Source organism: Notechis scutatus, chromosome 2 (assembly GCF_049901735.1).
Source record: "Notechis scutatus isolate UNSWTSFEM ecotype Mainland chromosome 2, rNotScu1.2, whole genome shotgun sequence".
In the NCBI taxonomy this organism is placed as follows: domain Eukaryota; kingdom Metazoa; phylum Chordata; class Lepidosauria; order Squamata; family Elapidae; genus Notechis; species Notechis scutatus.
Genome location: NC_142010.1, coordinates 181,732,730 through 181,753,947, shown reverse-complemented (window position 1 = coordinate 181,753,947; position 21,218 = coordinate 181,732,730). Strand labels below are relative to the sequence as shown.

At 40.0% G+C, this 21,218-nt stretch overlaps 1 protein-coding gene across 7 annotated transcripts in view; it reads right to left on the bottom strand.

The window, feature by feature from the left end:
• Positions 1-21,218, bottom strand: part of PALM2AKAP2 (PALM2 and AKAP2 fusion) — a 248,614-nt gene that overhangs the window by 68,852 nt on the left and 158,544 nt on the right. Inside the window, exon 1 of one of the 7 annotated variants that reach the window (XM_026672323.2) lies at positions 15,623-16,087. The exons of 5 other annotated variants lie outside the window; for them this stretch is intronic. The gene's annotated coding sequence lies outside the window, so the exon portion shown is untranslated. Of the gene's footprint in view, positions 1-536; positions 582-15,622; positions 16,088-21,218 lie in introns of those variants that run through there. One more of the 7 variants, XM_087957565.1, reaches the window with a different exon arrangement.

Here is a 21,218-nt window from a genome sequence, read left to right as displayed (position 1 = left end):
ATGGGAAATTCACACCTGGCACACTACATTCTGAAGCTAAGAAGGCTACAATAAATCATTTTTGGTGTAGATTCAAGGAAAGCCTGGTGGTGTTAGTAATTCAACCAGTTTAACAGCAACAAATCAAAACTAAAAGAATGAGAAACCCAGTTGCATTTTAATCTCCTGTACAGAAAAGGAAACAGCATTTTCTAGATACTCTCATGACTCTTTCCTGCAGTAAGAATTAAAGGCTGTGCCACACAAAAGAACTTAAGAATGTCCAGGTCAAACAACAAGAGCTGCATAAAGACAATATGGTACAGAGAGTTCCATGCTATGAACTAGTCCTCATTTAAAGCGTTGCAGCTCCAATTTTTGGTTATGTTTGCACAGCAAATTTAACTGGATCGAAAAGGGAGGTTGATGTGTTATTTGATTCTGAGAATAAAGGAGGATTAGTTTCATGGCTAAGCAATCCCAAGCTTGAGGCTAAACTAACCTAAGTCAGACATATCACACAAACAGGAAGAGAATTGATCTTCCTTTCCTCTTACCCGGACAAAGAAATGCAGCCTCTCCAAAATGAAGCTCTTCTTAGAATGCATTCCCTTTCCCTTTTACTTGTTAACCCCTCTGGCTACATGGGGAGTGGAAGAAAGGAATGAGGATGGATTAGCACCCTCCCAACAATGTCCATAAATGTCCACAATGGTTTGAATAGGTTTTAAAAAAAGAAAAGCAGCAAGTGGCAGCCTCAGAGTCATCTTTGTGGGAACTGGGGGTGAGAGGGAGTATCATTTCCCATCTGACCAGAGAGTTTAAGACTGTACATTGCTAGGCCACATAGTTATTTCTCCTGGGATGGTTGACTATCTGAGTCAGCCCTGTCACCAAGTCAGAATTTAAGAATTTAAGCTGATGATTCATTTCACTCAAAGACTGACGTTTCAGTAGCAAGGAAGTGGATCTTCTACAGCAAGCCTATCAAACTTGCCACGTCATGTTGATGTCACATGACATATTGCAACGCTTTTTGTCTTCGCTGACCTGAGGTGGGCATGGCCTGTGCATGACACCCATCTACAGAATCTAAAGTCAATTGTAGTACATGTGACCTTGCATTCAGAGGATACCTAGGCCAATTAAAAACATTTTTGGTGAGTGCTGCAAAAGAGCAGCCTTTTTCTGGGAAAACGCAGCAATGTTTATTTAGAATAAATTATAAATGAAACAAAATGTTAAAAAATTATGATATTTATGTAGTTACTTACCAAGCACAACTACATTATATTAAAGTAACCGAAATATATTTACAATCCCCAAGGCATGTCACAATACCCCTAATGTTTGGAAGTTGAAAACTGAAAAATTTGACACGCCCTATAACATGTGTACCTTTTTTGATTAGGTTAGATATACTGTTCCAAATGGTAGAACTGTGTTGAAACTGCTATAAAAATATTTAACATGAATTTAACTATTTTGCATAGAAAATTGAGAACTTTCATTGCTCAGATTTCCACGAAACCAACCAGCCAACCTGTTTTTGAGTATTAGGTGAATTTAATGCTTATAACTTATTCAATAAAACAGTTAAAATGGCTTGATATAATAACATGTAAATAGAACAGTGAATATATAGTCATTTTTCTCTCTTTTTCATCAGTTTATGTCAGAGTGTGTCAGATTCAGAAGTGCAGTGCTGTTGCAATAGAAAAACTTTCTTGCACAGATCTGTGCTAAAGAGGTTACATGAGGCACTCCAGCCATTTAAAACAACAGTTTCCTGTCATCATCATCCAGGATACTCTAAGGAAATTCTAACATTTCCTCTAATTTGGTTCCTTCCCTCTACCACCCAAAATATTTCATTAATGCTGCATTTGTAAAAGGTATCCCACCCAAACTAAGGAAGTGTTGGTTTAGTATGTCACACATTCCCCCATCTGAACAAAACCATGCTACACTGTTTGTTTTAATAATTTCGGAATGGAATCTTTTAATTGTATTCCCTGATGGTGATGACTTGATTTTTTTCCTTTATGTCCAGGGGCTGTGAGATTTAATTATAGCCAAGTGATTTTTCCATTAAGAAGACTTAAGGGATTAGTAACCTATATTGAAAGGAAAAACTCACCTTGCTGCCGTTATTTTTTATTGCAGTAGGGGAGCAGAAATATGAATGCAGACCAATGAGTTCAACATTGGCTGATTTGAAGATTACAGAGCTCTGATGTGATGATATCTGATGTGTCAATGTAATTTCAAGACTTGACACAGAAGCAGATGTAATACAGCTTTACAACTTTATAAACTTTAGCTGGTTTATCATCTTAGAAATGAGAGTTTTCTATGGGATAGCCTGATTGGGTAATATAGTTAAATTAATTTGACTTTATTAACAACTAAACATAACAACCTTTACTACTAAAGAGAATATATATAGTTTGCTCGAACTGTGGAGTCCTTATGCTCTTTGAGCTTGGTTACTTTCTTGCAAATGTTTTGTTACACAAGGTAACATCTGGAGGTCATGTGAACAGAATTTGCATAAATTCACGCTTATGAACCCTACCACGCAATATGCCCTCCTTTCCCCTTTCGCTCATATGCTCCCTGCACTCTTTTTTCCAGCCTCCCTGGGCTTGGACATATGCTTGCACGCACCCACATTCTCTTTCACCAACCTTCTTGTACTCATACACATGTATATAACCACTAGTGGCCTCCTTCCTGGGCCTCCTTGTGCTTACACACTCTGTGCTCTTTCCCCGGTCTTGTACCGCTTGCATCACACTGGAGCATCCCCCACCACCAATGTGCACTGAGCTGGGCCTGCTACACAATCCTGCTGTACCCCTACACTCGTTATTTGGCACTCCATCCACCTGCTGCCTAATGAGTCATATACCTTTACATATCCAAATCCATATCTCATCTGCCATCATCAGGCTTCTGTATAGTGTTTGTCTGTGAGTCAGACTTTCACATCCGTTTCTGTTTTAAATTTGGGGCTAGCTTACTGCTGTGCCACAATGGTTTTTTTTCTTCATCCTGATTGGTTGGGAGTCTTGGTCTGTGTTTATTGGTCTTGGAGTTTGCTGTGTTCTGCTTGATTGGTGTTTCTAATATCTTCTGTCTGTTTTGTGGCTTTTTTTGTCTTGATTGGCTGGCAACATTGTGTTTCCTGTATTGGAGGCTTTTAGTGCAGCTTGGCTCCGAGTAAATGGACGGCTATCATTTATTATGATTTCACCAGACTGTCAATTATTTGGAAGCCTGCACTCACAAACAAAAAAATCTCCACACCCCAAGCCAGGCAAACACCTGGGCACAAACAGATACCTCCAGCTCAAACCTGATACCTCCAGCTCAAACACACCCCAACCAGGCACACAGATGAAACCTAGCTTCCTAATAAATGATAGCCATCCATTTACTCGGAGCCAAGCCGCACTAATGACAAATTGCTTTATTTATTTATCTATCTATCTATTTATTTATATGTATCCTGCCTTATTATTTAAAGGTAATACAATAGGAAGCAAATTTAACAGAAAAAAATGCTATTAAAATGCCATGGAAAAACTACATGGAACAGTCATAGAAAATATCAAACAATATTTGGAAAATTTTATGTATAGATTGTACTTCAAACTAGGTAGTACTAGGTAGTACTTACAGCAATATCTCACCAATGTGTTGGCAGGAATGTGAAGAAACTGGATGATACTTCCATATGCGGTAGAGGGGAGAAATTCTGGACACACCTTTATAACAAATGCAGCAGTAGACTGTAAGTCAAATCTGTATCTGCTATTTTTAAGAGCAGATAAGGATGTCCTACTTAAGGAAGCTTTCAGCTGAATACAAGATAAAGACGCCTTTGAGTCTGGGGACCAAATGGGTATGTCTACATACTTTTCTTAGCAACAATAGGGAAATAATTTGTCTTCGTATTTTCATGTTTCCAATACTTTCTCTTAGGTTCCCAACCTTGTCAATGTAGCCACGTCAATATCACAGCCTATATCACCATGCTATTGTCAATATATGTTTTTTATTTCCTTGACAATGTATGTATTTCTGTATTTCTGTTTTGCCTTTTCCAATTTTCTTTCTTAATATGCTGCTGACAATGAACTGTATATTGCCATCCCAGGGAGAGCTGAAAATGCTGTTCAAGTCTTGGTGGTAAGCAATGGAAAGAAACAAGCTCAGATCAATACTATCAAGATGGAGTTGTGTTTTGTTAGTAAGCAACCAGGAATATTAGTCTTCAAGGTACTATACTTCCTGTTGAGGGGCTGGTCCCGCTGACTCACAACTGCTGCTAGAACAACAGATGGAAGCTGTGACCCAATGGGGCCATCACCCAGCTGCAGAATTTATACCAGTTATGGTCATATCTAGATCCCTTCTGAAAGTGACTTACACCCTGGTCACCATGCAATTTGGCTACTGTAATACAATCTGAAAGCATCCTTTGAATATGATTAAGAATCTACAACTGGTGCAGAATATAGTGGCCAGGTCGGCTACTAGTTGAGAAAATCTATTATTGTAAAACAGTTATTCTGAAGTTAATGCATTAATTGTCAGAGGGCTTCTAGGTCCAATTAAAAGCATATCATTAAGAAGTATTACATGAAATTTTGGACAAGCATATGAGATTTCATATTTACATTGATTTTTATTCCCCCATATGGTGAACCAATGCTTCTGATATCTCTTTGGAGATGTAGCTTTCTATGGGCATGCTTGGACATGTGAGTGAACTGTGATTTTAACTGGCACTGAACCATGAAATAAGTGACCAAACATTCTGAAATTCCTTGGAAGACACTCTAAAATTCACAGCACTAGGTGCTCAACTAATTCAATCCCCATCCTAGTCCCCTGTGCCCCCCCCTTCAAATGGCTTTTCCACCAGCTGTGACTAAATGTTTTAAAATTGTTGCCTTAAAGACCTTCAGAATAAGCACTCAAAGTGACATTCTCAGGATAAGTGCAACCTCTCTATTGCCTCCTCCCTTCCGCCTTTCCAGCAATATTAGATTACAACTTAGCAACAGCAAGGGTGGAGGAGGAAATTCCTTTCTTCGCACCTTCCCAAGCAGCTTTGATTTTTTTACACATTGCTATACAATGCATACTTTTGGGGAATTATAGCAACATTGCCCTTCTCTTACTGATTTGTTTTCTAATCTAGAATGATTTTAACTGTGTAAAGCAAGAAGAGTCTTATGCATAGGAAACAGAAAATTAAACTAAGAATTATATATTCTACAACAGCAAACAGTTTCAAATAGTGGTTTCTAATCCTGCTTTCCCTCCCACCTCTCCTGTGTCTTTTTCCAAAAACTACCCATAGAAATAGTAGTTACAAAATATATCCTCCATAATTCTGCCTGCTGCCTACATACGTATGCAGAGGAATGTGTGTGTGTGTGTGTGTGTGTGTGTGTGTGTACTATATATATATGGTTTGGACTAATATACACACACAGAATACTCTCTCTCTCTACAGTATATATAAGAGTATTATACATATATATTTATATACATTCTATCTATCAACAGTACTGTTCATATAGATATATATATATAGATACACAGGCACGCACACAGGCACGCACACACACATTCCTATGCTTTCTTTTCTGTTAAAATGAATATAGAAGCCTATACATATAGGAATGGAGAGGTTTTAAACTATAGCCACCAGAGGGTTTATTTTGAAAATACAGAATGATAGCTTTCTTGCATGCATTAATCCTGCACCCTTAAACAACAATATAAATATCTGTTTGGAAATGATTTCAACTTTTATCAATGTAAAACCTTGGAACGTGTTCTTACTTCATAAAGCCACGAAGACTTGGCTCAGTTATTCTTTATTATATAGTATCTTGGATCTTTGTTCCCCTTCTGCAGGTGGTAAATTGCACTGATCAAACAATTTTGCTTTTGTAAGACAATCCTACTTCACATAGGCTATCATCTACTTGATGAAGGAAGAGATATGTTATGTCAACACTATCTCGAGAGCCAGTGTATAATTGTGAAAATTATTATGTTGTGGCCTGTTCAGTATCTCACCCTGGAGCCTTTCCCCCCACTGATCTCAGTAGGCATTTCAGAAAAACTTTAATTTCACTATATTATATAGTGAAGAAATGAACAGATAACTATTTTAAACAAATGATGTTTTTAAAAAAATGATACTGTATCATTTTCAGGTTACAGATAGAGAGCATCATTGAAACTATTCCCCAGCAAATTCTCCTTACATTATTTTTAAATCAGCAGAAAAACAAGTTTTATTTGCCCATATGCAAGAATGCATATATGTATACATTATTCTGAAATACCAGTATATATTTTTAATCATGCCTGCAGAACAGTTTCATGTACTTCAGAGGAAGCAGAACTTTGCTCTTAGCTAATTTGTTCCATGTTTATAGGTAGTGTGCATTCTGAATGTGTATACGTTATATAGCTATGTATATATGTGTGTATATACAGTATAAGAGTGAGAAAATTAAATAACTGTAAGCAACAGTAAAAAACAACATGCAATAAACAAACTGCACTCTTAAAACCTGAGCTAAAATTGTTCATTTGCAAGTGAAAATGATTGCTCTGGTGCCCACAATTCTCTGTCTCTATATTGGGATGTCTAAGTGTGTTGGAAAAAAATTGACAATGAAAACAGCAATTAAAAGATAGAGTAATTGTGGGTTTTTTTGTTCTGCATATCGCAAGGACATATCACTGCTACAATAAAGTGCCCAGTTTACTAATTATCAGACATTCAAGCTTCAACAGACTGTTAACAATAAGAGAGTTAGAGGAAAATAATTTTAGATTAATACAGTTTTTCGCCACAATGTAAAAAAGATGTTGAGACTCTAGAAAGAGTGCCAATGAATAAGGCACTGGAGGCTAAACCACATAAAGAATGGTTGCTGGAATTGGGTATGTCTAGTTTAATGAAAAGAAGGAATACGGGTGACATGATAGCAGTGTTCCAATATCTCAGGGGCTGCCACAAAGAAGAGGGAGTCAAGCTATTCTCGAAAGCACCTGAAGGCAGGACAATGGATGGAAAGTAATCAAGGAGAGAAGCAACCTACAACTAAGGAGGAATTTCCTTACAGTTAGAACAAATAATCAGTGGGACAATTTGCATTCAGAAGTTGTGAATGCTCTAACACTGGAAGTTTTTAAGAAGAGATCTGACAACCATTTGTCTGAAATATTATAGGGTTCCATGCCTAAACAGGGGGTTAGACTAGAAGACCTCCAAGGTCCCTTCCAACTCTGTTATTCTGTTTTGTTCTGTTCTGTTCTATTCTTTCATTTTTGAGTTTCTATATTTGTTGGGAACAATGGTGCTTACAGGAGACAAGATATGTAAGTCCTACTTCTCTTATATGTGTATCATGACATTAGCAAGAGCCTGTGGGCTCAATTGATTTGTAGCTACAGAACTACAGGAATCTTAGTAATTGGAGGCACAAAATATGTGGAAGGTATCTGAATGAATCTATTCATTAAACAAAGGTTCACATGAATTGGCCAAGGATATCAAATTGGCTTTAACTATCAATACAGACATACCCTCCAGCATATCCACAAACCAGGACCTTCACCCAAGGCTTCAGTAGTATCAGAGCATGTTTTCATTTTTTTTCCTGCTGGATTGTAACAAATTATCACTTTCAATTACATCCAAGATTGTACAGTATGACTGAAGGTGTTTTGTAAACTTAGCTTGGAGAACAAGCCATTGTTTGCCAATTTAGATATAATGACAATTACAGTCTGCAATCAACAAGGAAGCCATTAGTTAAGTTGAATGAGAAATAAAGAGACAGATGAGGGGAAAACATGAGGCCAAATCCTACTTTTTGTTAATCTCTTGATTTATACCACTTTATATTGTAGTCAATAAAGGACAATATACTAGTTGTCACAAAGTGCTAAAAAAGTGTGATGTTTACAAGGCCAGAAAGTTCTGTGGTAATCTTGAGCAAATGACAGTTTTAAGATATTAGACCTACATAGTTACTATAAAGATTGCTAAAATGAAGTATTAACAACTTCATAAACTTCAACAGAATATATATCCTGTTACTGGTATTTTGTTTTTGAAAACTCTGATGCCAGATTCTATGAAGGAATGATCAGGAACAGCATGTCAAGATCAGAACCAACATTAAGTTTTTTTACCATTCCCTGCTCACTCTCTTTCTCATTTTTTAAATCATCTGATTTGTTCTTCTCTTTCTACCCCTTAAGTTCTTGGGGAAACACAATGACTCTTGCCTTGTAGCTTGCATAAGTGCTACAGAAATCAAGGAGACTGCAGATAATTTATTCTGCAGCAACTTTGGAACATATGAAGCTTCTTGTATGATTTCTTATCAGTATAAATTATCATATCATCCTTTCTTATCCTTTCTATCCATGCAATTTAGATGGGCTCAGATTCCTTGATTTGTATTTCTGTAGTAGTCCTGTTTATCTTCACACAGTACTCAAAACATTCTATCACTGCACCCTACCCCACTCCTAGTACCATATACCAGAAGGAAGCCATAATCAAGACCTACTAATTTTATATTCAATTGCATTCAAAATTACATGCTTGAAAATGAAATAGTTCATACTTGCTAAAGCCTATATACTTGTAAAGCTTATACCTTCTATTTAATATGCCCATGCAAACATATGGTTAATTTTCTTTAAAGCACCTGACTGGTTTAAAATAACAATGAAAAAAGATGCTTAAAATACAACACAAAGCTAAACCTACAATAAGAAAAATGTATTTTCAGCTAAGCCCCATGTATTCAAATGAATTTTAAAAACATAAAAAGCATGTTTTATCTTTTCTTCACCATCCCTCTAATTTTACTGTTTTCTCTCTATATTTGTTTATTGTTTATAGTGAAGGAGACCTTCCCCATAAACAGATGCAGTAGTGCAGGAATGTCAAACTCACGTTGTCATGGCAGCATCACATGATGTACCGGGGACTTCCCCCCCCTTTGCTAAACCGGGCGTGAGCATGGCCAGTGCCTGACGCATCTGGCCTGTTGGCCAGGAGTTTGACAGCCCTGCAGTAGTGCATTGGATGGATTCTCCACTAAAGTACTACAAACATTTTTATAACTGTTTGTAACCTTCAACTGGGCACATGACAGGGCAACAATTTTTCAATCAACATACCTCAACTGGGATAACCCACATAATGCATTTAAACTCCAGGACCCATGACTCCTATAGGATTGACATTTGGCAAAGTTGTTGCTACTTCAGTGCTACTTCGCTGCCCACAAGGAAAGTCAATGGGGAAGCTGGGTAGGAAGTCAGAGGTCACTCCTGTTCTTAGTGCTTTTTTGTCTACCTGTGGTCATTAAGTTTCTCTATTTCGGTTAAGGAAAGATCTCTGAAATGATGATCCAATGGATCACAGGTTTTCTAATTATACACCAAAGGAAAACTCTGCTTTTTCTTTCAGATTAGAACCCTAATCTTACATCATTCAATTATAGATTTGCAGGTTTAAGTGCAGGTCATCCTGGCATAGAGCTCAAAGCTTACATAATATCACTGGTTCTGTCCTGAGCCATTATTTTAAACCTCCTTCTTTTGATGGAATTAAAAAAAAATACTTCCGCAGCAAATTAGGAAGTGTTAAATATGGAAATAAAATACTTTCTTAATTGTGATATATTTCTTGCTTCATGAGAACAATGTAAGAAATTGGCATAATTTGAAACATCATCACATGAATTACAAAGCAAAAATACTGGAGCCAGATCTTACTACGTTTACTCAGAAGAAAGTCCTATCAGGTTCCAAGGAATTTAATCTATCCATCCACAAGAGGAAAAGATAAACAATGCTACATGATCAGTCAGCCCAAAATATTCAGTTCTTTTTGCCCATGGTACTTTCTCATCAGCCAGCTATATTTATTGTTACATTTATAATCTGCATTACATCTAGAAGCTCAAAACGATATACGCCGAGGTCTTCTTCAATTACTGTGTAAGACAGGTTGGGCTAAGTGCAACTGTCAAGTGAAGATAAATTTAGGCCCTGCTGACTACAATTAATCAGAACTGGCATATGGGTCATATCTCACCAGAACTATATTGATTCCCACTCTATTGGTGAATACAGATCAGAAGTTATGGTTCTCTCTTTGAAAACACTAAATCAACCTATGGGTTATACTCAGGGCTGGGCTGCTAGGGTTCTCAGGGATTTGGGAGAGCCCCTAGCTAAGATTCTGTGCAGTTTGGAGAACCCCCAAATCCCACTCCTAGCTGGCCCCACCTTTCCTTTCCTCTCCCTCCCAGGAGTCCTCACACAACCCGTTTTGGATGTAAGGGTAAGTGCAGGGCCCGCGAGGGGGCTCGGGAGGGTGAAAAGCGGGCTTCCTGGAAGTTCAGGAAGGCCAGAAATGGGCCCATTTCCAGCTTCCAGAGGGCCTCCGGAGCCCAAGGAGGCCGTTTAGCCCTCCTGGAGGCTTGAGGAAAGCCTCCAGAGCCCGGGAGGACAAAACGCTCCTCCCCCGCCGCCCCGCTGTGCAGGAGACCAACTAGGCCACACTCACCATGGCCATACCCACCCAGCAACTGGGCAGAAAACACTTTGCTAAAAATTTTGAAGCCCACCCCTGGTTATACTAACTAAAGATTAGGGGGAACCGAAGTCTAACAGATGGAAGGAAAAGTGTCCTAATAGCTCAAGGCTTGAATTCCACAAGAACTACCTTTGTTCATATTTGGCCTTTTCATGGGCCCTCCTTTGGGTCTTCCCTTTACCACTTAAGCAAAAGTTGCTACTAAACTAGAACAGGATTGCCTTACCTGCTCCCTTTTAATATTTCCAATATCAATGTTTCAGGGAGTCACATGAAGCCATTTTCATTCGAACAGGCTTTCTAAATCATTATCTTTCCTGGCATGGGAGCAGGTTACCTTAGGAACTGTCTTCTCCCAATTACATCAATCCATCCCACCCAGCCAAGCAGGGGGAATATGCTGTAGATCCCGCCAGTTAAAGAATTTTGACTGGCATAATCTAGGAAGAGCCTTCTTTGACATTTCCCTGCCCCTTTGTAACATCCTACTCCCCGAGATGTGGTGGCCTCCCCCACTCTTCTGGTCTTCCAGTGGCATGGGGGTCTAGGAGTAATATGCAGTCCAGGGGATGGTTGGTGGCTTGAGGGTACTCCCTCCACTTCTTTAGCTTCTAACATTTTAATGTTTAATTTTTCTTTAATTCTGTTTTTAACTCTCTTTTTAAATAAAGAAATATGTTTTTTACACCACTATATGGTTTTTGTTGTAAGGTACCCAGAGTCACTCAGGTGAGATGGATGGTGAATAAATTAAATAGATTATAGAATTACAGAATTTTTTATTGGCCAAGTGTGATTGGACACACAAGGAATTTGTCTTGGTGCAAATGCTCTCAGTGTACATAAAAGAAAAGATACATTTGTCAAGAATCATAAAATACAACACTTAATAATAGTGATATTATTGAGATAGACAGACAGACAGACAGACAGACAAAAGTTTATAGTATTTGTCCCATGCATGACATTTTATTGCAACTTCTGTTTTTTAAAAAAAAATACATTATAAATAAAAACAAAGTCTGAAGATGATCAAGTAACTTGCTATGGTTTACTGCGGTAATCACGTTTTTAAGAACTCTATTTTGTAACCAGCCCAGTATTTTTTTGGAGTCTGGAAGCCTAGAAGAGAATCCTAAATAAATAATAATGAAATAAATAATATTTTCTTAAGGATAAAATAAGCAGGATAACCTCCTGAAGTTTAATTCTCTGTAAAGCCTCAGCAGTACAGTTAACACCCGGTTTGATAATTTTGAGTCAAAGTGGTAATTACCTGTCAGGTTTATTACATAAATAATTTATTCATGTCTCCAAAAATGGTAACATCTTTGAAATAGAGATGTTCCTTATTTCTAATAAGGAATGTGAAAAATTTAAGAAAATGTTGAAAGAAAGAACACATTTATGTAAATATAAAAATATGGTAAACTGCTGTTTTCTCCATTTTTTCTTTCTTCGGTTAAAGGCATCCTAATTACTCTCATAAGATATTGTCCTATTTCTAAGTATATACCATTTTTCTGAATATCAAAATTCAATAAAATCTTGAGAAAGTGCAAAAAAACTTTAATATGCTGACCTGCTTTCAGGGTATGTTATAGAATGACATCATCAATGCAGCAGCAATTTAGTTTTAGGAGACCAATTTAACATTTTGAAGGCTATATTGCCAAACAGATTCTACCCCAAACAGATTAGCTGAGCAACAAAGCAAATGCTTCTGTAGAATTAGCATTGTGTAGTCAGTACAATACAGCATGAAAGTGAAATAAACAGTGCAGAAAAGCCTCTGTAGAACATTCACCAGGGATGAATACCAACTCATACCACCAAACACTGAGATAATGCTAGTCCTGATTATACTGTATCACAAAATGTCAAATGCTAAACAAAATTTCCAATATAGAGGCAACAATCTCTTCTACTACTGAACAATCTTTTATACATCCATTCATTCCCTTCTAACTATGAACTGCCTAAACCTCTGGAAGTCCAATTATTCAATTAAGTGTATCATTTAAAAAAACCATACTGACACCATTGGTATCTTGTTCTGATAGGGAGTATCTTAAAAAAAAGCATCTGCAGCTCATTTAGAAATTGTTTGTATACAATGATGCCAGTCAGATGCCAGTCCATGACCACTGTGAATATATTTAACTCTCTCCAACACTGATACTTCAAAATTTAAGCAGCTACTTAAATTTCTTAATTCCCAGAGGTTACAAAGTTGACACTTTTGATTTTTGTGAACTCTTACTCCTACAATACTGTACCTACATATCTAAAAGTCCCTGTGACCTGAAGAGGTTTACAGATAGTTCTCGATTTACTGACACCACAAATAGGGTCAGAATTTCCATCGCTAAGCAAGGCGATTGTTAAGGGGATTGCCCAGTTTTGTGACTTTTTTTTGCCATGGTTATTAAATGAATCACACATTCATTAAGCAAATCTGGCTTTCCTTGTTGATTTTGCCTGTTGGAAGCTGGCTGAGTGGTCACAAAACAGTGTCCACATGGCCCTAGGATGCTGCAACCATGATAAATACACACTGGTTGCTTAGGATCCAAATTTTGAACATGTGGCTATAGAGATTCTGTGATGGCGGTATGTTCATAAGAAGTTATGCAGGGATTAAAATGGAAACGTATTATTAAACATTGGAAAGGTAGTCACTTTTTTCAGTGTTGCTGCAGCTTCAAACGGTCGCCAAATGAATGGTTCTAAGTCAAGGACTACCTGTGAGAAGTACACATATTACATGGTAGAATTGAATGGCAACAAAGCAAAAATGAAAAGCTTTACACCTTTTCATCTGAAATTGTTAGCAATGGGAAATTTCAAAGTCTGGTAGAGGTTGTTGTACAAAAATACATCAAAGTTATAATAAAAGAATGTAGGATTTGTCAGATATGCATTCAAACAGTAGGATTTGGAGGTATCTGTGAGGCTTCCCATTTGGTGGGCAGTTAATTTGCTTTCTAAAACCCAAGGACAGAACATATTGAGAAAAAGGCTTGATAACTATGCTGTGAAATGAAAGCCCCATTTGTTTCCCTAATAAAGCAATGATTTAAAGTAAAAAATTGGTTACACCCATCATCTTTCTTCCTCCCTACCATTTCTAAGCTTCAGGTGACCTTCCTATCGTTTCTTCCCCCTTTCTAAGGGTTTGAAATGTTTGCAAATTGCATAGGGGAAAATACTTCTTGGGGAGAAAGACAACTTCTAAAAAGCAAAACCTGAGAAGAGAAGATGCTATCTATCTTCTGCTTCTCCATTCTCAAGAATTACCCTCAATGTAGGATGCAGGTACCCATATGTAACAAGTCTCACCTGAAATTCCCCCCCCCCTATCTTTTTGAAATGAATATAAAAGGAAAACTGACTTTCTTAACAATTTGAACAGTAGCGTATCTAACAGGGTTGTACTGGAAGGACAGAGGTTGTGTGTTATATTTTGCTTAAGGAAAAGAAATAAGAAATGATGATGTTAAGGAATGAAAACCATGCAGGAGAAAAACCCCTGGAAAAATACCTTTCCAATGTTTAATAATACATTTCCATTTTAATCCCTGCATAACTTATTGTGAACTTATTAATATTTTCTCACCCAAATATACTACTGGTAATATCCATTAAAATACCAGAAGGAAATGGTTCCTTCTTTCTGTTTCTGTCCTTCATTTCGCTTTCTCCTTCACATGCAGAGAGATGACCTATTGCGCTTACAACTCTTTGATATTCCTGCAGCGCTCTCTCTTCCAAAGTCTAAGGTTGACTCACCAATTCAATTTTCACTCTCTACTTCTCATATCAAAATTCTGCCATTCTCTCACCTTCCTAAGACTCCGAAACACACACACACACACACACACACACACACACACACACACACACAAGCCTTCCATTATGGCCCATTCTGAATGAAGTAGGCGAATCGATATTTACTGGGAAAGACTGAATTACTAATACAGTGTATCAGCCACATCTTTACACTTGTTTGATTCACAGCTTTACAGTCCCATCTAACACTGAATTATCTGTACTGTCTGAGCCTAAATCCTCTGCCAAAGCCCACTAGACTAGAAGGCTCCCACAGGAGTTTAAAGCCACTTTTGCAGGCATTCAAGGTTAACGCAGGGATAGGAGGGAAAAGAGCCTGTTCCTTTTCTAGAACATTTATACCGGTTTACTGTTTTGTATTCCACTTACCTCTACATCAAGGTCATGCAGCCAAGTAACATGGCCCTTTTACTCTCTTTATCACAGGCAAAGCTTGGGGCCATACATTTATTTGTGGGGCGATTATTCCAAGCAAAGGGTCTGGGATTCTTGGGTAGCTTTGTTTTCAAGCTATAACCTTCCACACAATTCCTCGGAAACCAGTTCCCCGCCCCCCCTTGGACCCGAAAACGGAGGGAGTTCCTTCCGAGTAGGTCTACTCTATACAGAATGACCGCATTCAATACACACGTTATTAAACAGACGCGCGGGGCACAACCGGGCAGCGAAAAAAATCCCGCGGCGCGCTCGCCTCGGGGCTGTGAGGCACTCCGAAAAGCCCTCCGCCCCGCCCCGCCAAGAAGCCCACTCCGAAACGCTCCCAAACCTTTTTCCCTTTTGGCGTTAAGGCTGGGAAGGAAGGAGGGAAGGGACGGCCATCAAAAGGCAGTTGTGGGAGAACAGCTCGCTTCCTGCCCACCCCACGGCGGCTTCCCTTTCTTTCTCGGCAAGCAGCGATCCTTCGCTCGCACCCGCGCCATAAAAAAAATAAAATAAAATAAAATAAAAATAAAGCAGCGCCTGACGCCCCCCGCATTAGAAAGATGGGGGGCAACGTCGCGCCTCTCGCCCCGCAACTATTGCCCCCGCCCTATAAAGGACGAGAGAAAGGGTGCCCTTGGCGCCAAGGTTGGAGTAGGGGAGGGGAGGGGGGAGCGTGGGCAGGGGGAGAAGATTAGCTACCTCGGTCTCCGCCTCTGGTTTCTCCAGCCGCCGCTACTCTCCCGCTTTTTGCCTTTGGGTTCCCAGCCGGACGGCGCGGTTCCTTTCCCCGCTTCTCTCCCTCTCTCTGTCTCTGCGTCAAGACGCGGGAAGGGGGCGGAGAGCGCGAAACAGCAGCAGGAGCAGCCGGCGCTCGTCTTCGCTTCCTCCTCCACCTCCTCCTCCTTCTTCGTGGCGGGCTGCTTCCAAGTCTGGAAATCTCTTTTGGGAAGTGATGGTGCAGCGCGTCAGTTCACCCCCGTCGGTGAGGGGGAAGGAGGCGGTGGGTCGGCTTCACGCGCCACGCCGAAGCCGGCTGGAAAGCTTTTTCTTTCTTTCTTTCTTTCTTTCTTTCTTTCTTTCTTTCTTTCTTTCTTTCTTTCTTTCTTTCTTTCTTTCTTTCTTTCTTTCTTTCTTTCTTTCTTTCTTTCTTTCTTTCTTTCTTCCTTCCTTCCTTCCTTCCTTCCTTCCTTCTTTTTTTCCCCTTTTTCGGCTCGCCTGCAACGTTGCTGCAGCTCCTCGGCTCCTTTTCCAGGCGCCTCCGCTGCCGATTGAATACAAAATGAAAAAAAAGAGCGCAGAGGAAACGGGGCGCCGCTTTTGCTCTCCGCGGTCCCTGTCGCCGCCCGGCAGGACGCGTTTAAAAGGGGGGCGGGGGTGGGTTTGAAAAGAGGCTGCCTCTTCGGGTTACCTCAACAGCCATTCCAGAGGCGCTAATAGAGCGGCTGCTTCGCCCGCCCTAGTTGGGGAAGGGGCACACAAAAAAGGGGGCTCCTGGTGGCCCAGGTTTCATCCTAGCCCCATTGACTCGATGGGGTTTAGCTGACGGGACGGTTAAAACAGCGCGCGCACCTTTCTTCTGAGGAGAGAGGGGTCACCCTAATAAATATTGGGGGATCATAGAGGTCCATCTTCTGCCCACAAGAAATGGAGAGAAATCCCATCATTCCCAGCCTCCTGAGCACATCAGCTTACCCTGGCAGAGGATGATGGAAGTTGCATTTCAAAGCCCTTGGAAATCTCCAACTTGGAAAAAGCTGAATTACTAGGTCTATCCAGCTACAACTTTGTGTGATTAAGTTTTGTCTTTTGAGGCTAGATTGATTGTTTGATTGACAGACAGATAGATTGATTATATAGATAGATAGATGATAGATGGATGGGTGAGTGGATGGATAGATACAGGTGAAACTTGAAGAATTAGAATATTTGGAAAAGGTCATTTATTTCAGTAATGCAACTTAAAAGGTGAAACTAATATATGAGATAGACTCATTACATGCAAAGCAAGATAGTTCAAGCCATGATGTGTCATAATTGAGATGATTATGGCTTACAGCTCATGAAAACCCCAAATCCACAATCTCAGAAAATTAGAATATTGTGAAAAGGTTCAATATTCTAGGCTCAAAGTGTCCCACTCTAATCAGCTACTTAAGCCATAACACCTGCAAAGGGTTTCTGGGCCTTTAAATGGTCTCTCAGTCTGGTTCAGTAGGAATCATAATCATGGGAAAGACTGCTGAGCTGACAGTTGTGCAGAAAACGCTCATTGACACCCTCCATAAGGAGGGAAAGCCTCAAAAGGTAATTGCAAAAGAAGTTGGATGTTTCCAAAGTGCTGTATCAAAGCACATTCATAGAAAGTTATATGGAAGGGAAAAGTGTGGAAGAAAAAGGTGCACAAGCAACAGGGATGACTGCAGCCTGGAGAGGATTGTCAGGAAAAGGCCATTCAAAAGTGTTGGGGACTTTCACAAGGAGTGGACTGAGGCTGGAGTCAGTGCATCAAGAGTCACCACACACAGATGGATCCTGGACATGGGCTTCAAATGTCGTATTCCTCTTGTCAAGCCTCTCCTGAACAATGTCAGAAGCATCTTACCTGAGCTAAAGAAAAACAGAACTGGTCTGTTGCTCAGTGGTCCAAAGTCCTCTTTTCTGATGAGAGCAACTTTTGCATCTCATTTGGAAACCAAGGACCCAGAGTCTGGAGGAAGAATGGAGAGAGGCACACACTGCAAGATGCTTGAAGTCCAGTGTGAAGTTTCCACAGTCTGTGTTGATTTGGGGAGCCATGTCATCTGCTGGTGTTGGTCCACTGTGCTTCATTAAGTCCAAGGTCAACACAGCTGCCTACCAGGAAATTTTGGAGCACTTCATGCTTCCTTCCGCAGACGAGCTTTATGGGGATGCTGCCTTCATTTTCCAGCAGGACTTGGCATCTGCCCACACTGCCAAAAGCACCAAAACCTAGTTCAATGACCGTGGGATTACTGTGCTTGATTGGCCAGCAAACTCGCCTGACCTGAACCCCATAGAGAATCTATGGGGCATTGCCAAGAGAAAGATGAGAGACATGAGACTGAACAATGCAGAAGAGCTGAAGGCCGCTGTTGAAGCATCCTGGTCTTCCATAACACCTCACCACAGGCTGATAGCTTCCATGCCACGCCGCATTGAGGCAGTAATTGCTGCAAAAGGGGCCCAAACCAAGTACTGAGTACATATGCATGCTTATACTTTTCAGAGGTCCGATATTGTTCTATATACAATCCTTGTTTTATTTATTGCATGTAATATTCTAATTTTCTGAGATTGTGGATTTGGGGTTTTCATGAGGTTTTCACAATTATGACAAATCATGGCTTGAACTATCTTGCTTTGCATGTAATGAGTCTATCTTATATATTAGTTTCACCTTTTAAGTTGCATTACTGAAATAAATGAACTTTTGTACGATATTCTAATTTTTTGAGTTTCACCTGTAGATAGAGATTACTACTACTTTGAAAACCGCAAATGGGACAAAGAAAATGGGAATTAGTATGAAGTATGGTAGAGCCTATGTCTTAAGGGAAAAACTTTAATTGTTTCCCCATAGTTATTACAAGGAACGTTCTAAGTTCATATTTTGCTAGCTCAGTTGTTATTGCGATTGTAGACTAACCAATCTAAAGTCACCAGATTGGAAGACTATTCCTGAACATCACAATTGGGCCAGACCAGAATATTTTGCTGTTGAATATGAACAATCCAATGGCAACTCCTATTTATTTAATTAAATGATGCAATTGAAATGAATGGGTTTGAATCTGGTTTGATTGTAAGAGCTCTTGCTCGGAGAACTTCCCAATGGTCATGGACAGCCTGCCTCACATATCTGTTATCAGTTCTGGGAGCCATAATCTCAACATATGTGGAGGCTGCCAGAATGGAAAATATTGTTTAAGAATCAAAAGAAGGATAATTTTTCCAGGGAAGGGAGGAAGATATTTTAAAAGATTACTGTTGAATAGTACTTGTTACTGGCACTCCAATTCTAGAAGAATATATTTCTATAACTCTTGGTTGTAACTTTGTGTTACAACAATGCTCTAAGGTTGAACTATATTATTATCTTCACATTGCAGACAACTGTTAAGGCTAAAAGCTAAGCCTAACCCTGAATCTATCTTGTAAAAATATGGTTGAAGTAAGGTTCAAATGCATTGATTACTTATTTACTTAGTATTTATTTATTTACATTTGGGGGCCACCCAACTCTTTAACTTGGGTGGCTTACAAAGAAAAAAAAACATACGCAAATATAAGAACAAAACAGCAACAACTCCATCCAACCAGAAAAAGTAAAACAATATCTCAAGCTTTTCAGCAGAAATAACAAATGTAAACTTCTCCTTTATGTTTTTAATTGATGCTGTATTATATAGGTCCGTGAAGGCGAACCTATGGCATCTGAGCCATTGCCCCGGAGCAGGTCCACTGCACATGCGCACTTTCCACCTGCCCGCCAGCTGATCATTGGGTAGCTGCCGCAGATTTGCGGAGGGCGCAGGAGATGCATGCGCAGAAAGGTGCAGGGGGTGCAGGGGGGTCATGCACATGTGCAGAAATGCACGGTGCACATGGGGGGTCATGTGCGCTTGCGCAGAGACGTGTAGCATGTGCACGGTGGGTTGTGTGTGCATGATCTGGGGGGACTGCGTGCATTGCCTTACGGGTGTTTGTGCGCACAGGCGCATGCACACTTTTGGCATGCGAGGACGGGAAGGTTACAGTGGTGGTATTCAGCTGGTTCGCACCGGATTGGGCGAACCAGTAGCAAGAATTTGGCGTGGGTCGCTGAACCGATAGTAAGTTCTGGCTGGCCACGCCCCCCACCCGGTCGCCCTCCCGCCCAATGCTCGTTCACCCTGCCTGCCTGCCTGACATTTGCCTAAGGTGTGTATTTCTTTTTTTCCCCTCCCGATAATCATCTGTAGATAAGGTCAACTGTGCCGGGATTCCCCTTGCTGAGGCCCATGAAGGCAAAAAATGGAGGGAGGAACTCAGCCCCCCCCCTCCATTTTTTGCCTTCCAGAGCCCCAGAGGAGCCTTAGGGGAGCAAAAACACCCCCCCAGAGGCTTCTCTGAGGCTAGGAAGCTCCCAAAACGGAGCTTGGAGGGGTGCTGAATGCCCCTCCCATGCTCTGTTCCTTTTCTTCCAGAGCCCCAGAGAAGACTTGGGGGAGCAAAAACGACCCCCCTCCGAGGCCTCTCTGTGGCTAGGAAGCTCCCAAAAAACAGGTGGAGGCTGCAAAAAAAGCCACGCCCACCCAGTCACATGGCCACACCCACCAAGCCATGCCCACAGAACCCGTAGTAGAAGTTTTTGAATCCCACCACGAAGATTAGCCATCACTGATATAGATAGTCCTCAACTTACATTAGAATTGGGATCAGCATTTCTGTTGCTAATCAAGTGAAGTGAATCGTGGCCAATTTTACAACAACCTTTTTGCCATGGTTGTTAAGCAAATCACGGCAGTTGTTAAGTGAATCGTGGAGTCATTAAACAATACAGCTTTCCTTGTTTTCAGAAGCCAGTTGGGAAGGTCGCAAATGGTGATCATAGGACCACAGGGTTGCTGAAACTATTATACATATATGCTGCTTATCAAGGGCCCAAATTTTGATTATGTAACCATGGGAATGCTGCCATGTTTGTAAGTGTGAGGAACAGTGACTTTTTTCAGTGCTGTTGTAACTTCACATGCCATTAAAGGAATGGTTGTAAGTGGAGGACTACCTGCATCAAGTAGCAGGCTGATCTAAACATTTAAAGGTGAGCATGTAACCTTCCAAGTGTTGCTAAATAATCACCACATAATTCTCTAATTCTGAGATGAAGTTTAGAAATATTTGGAGAATCATGGAATACCTGTTACTGATTCAGCTGCCCAGATACTTCATTATTATATTATTGTTATTAAGTGCCATTATATTCTTACAGGGTAACCTAAATAATATCTACTCTAAGGTGTATTCTATTAAATTTAGTGGGAATTATTTCTAGATTAAGCCAATAGAGGAAACTAGCCTTAATTAACAGCAGTAGAAAAACAGGAACCAGATAAATCAGCGTTCCTGGAAACTTGAAGATGTGTGAAGAAGTGTGAACTTCTTAAATTAAGAGTTCTGGGATTTGAAGTTTAGACATCTTAAAATTGGCAAGTTTAAGAAACATTGAAATGAATGAATCCCGTTGCAATGAATGTGTCAATTCATTATATTTACCTAACACTTTTCTGGAAAC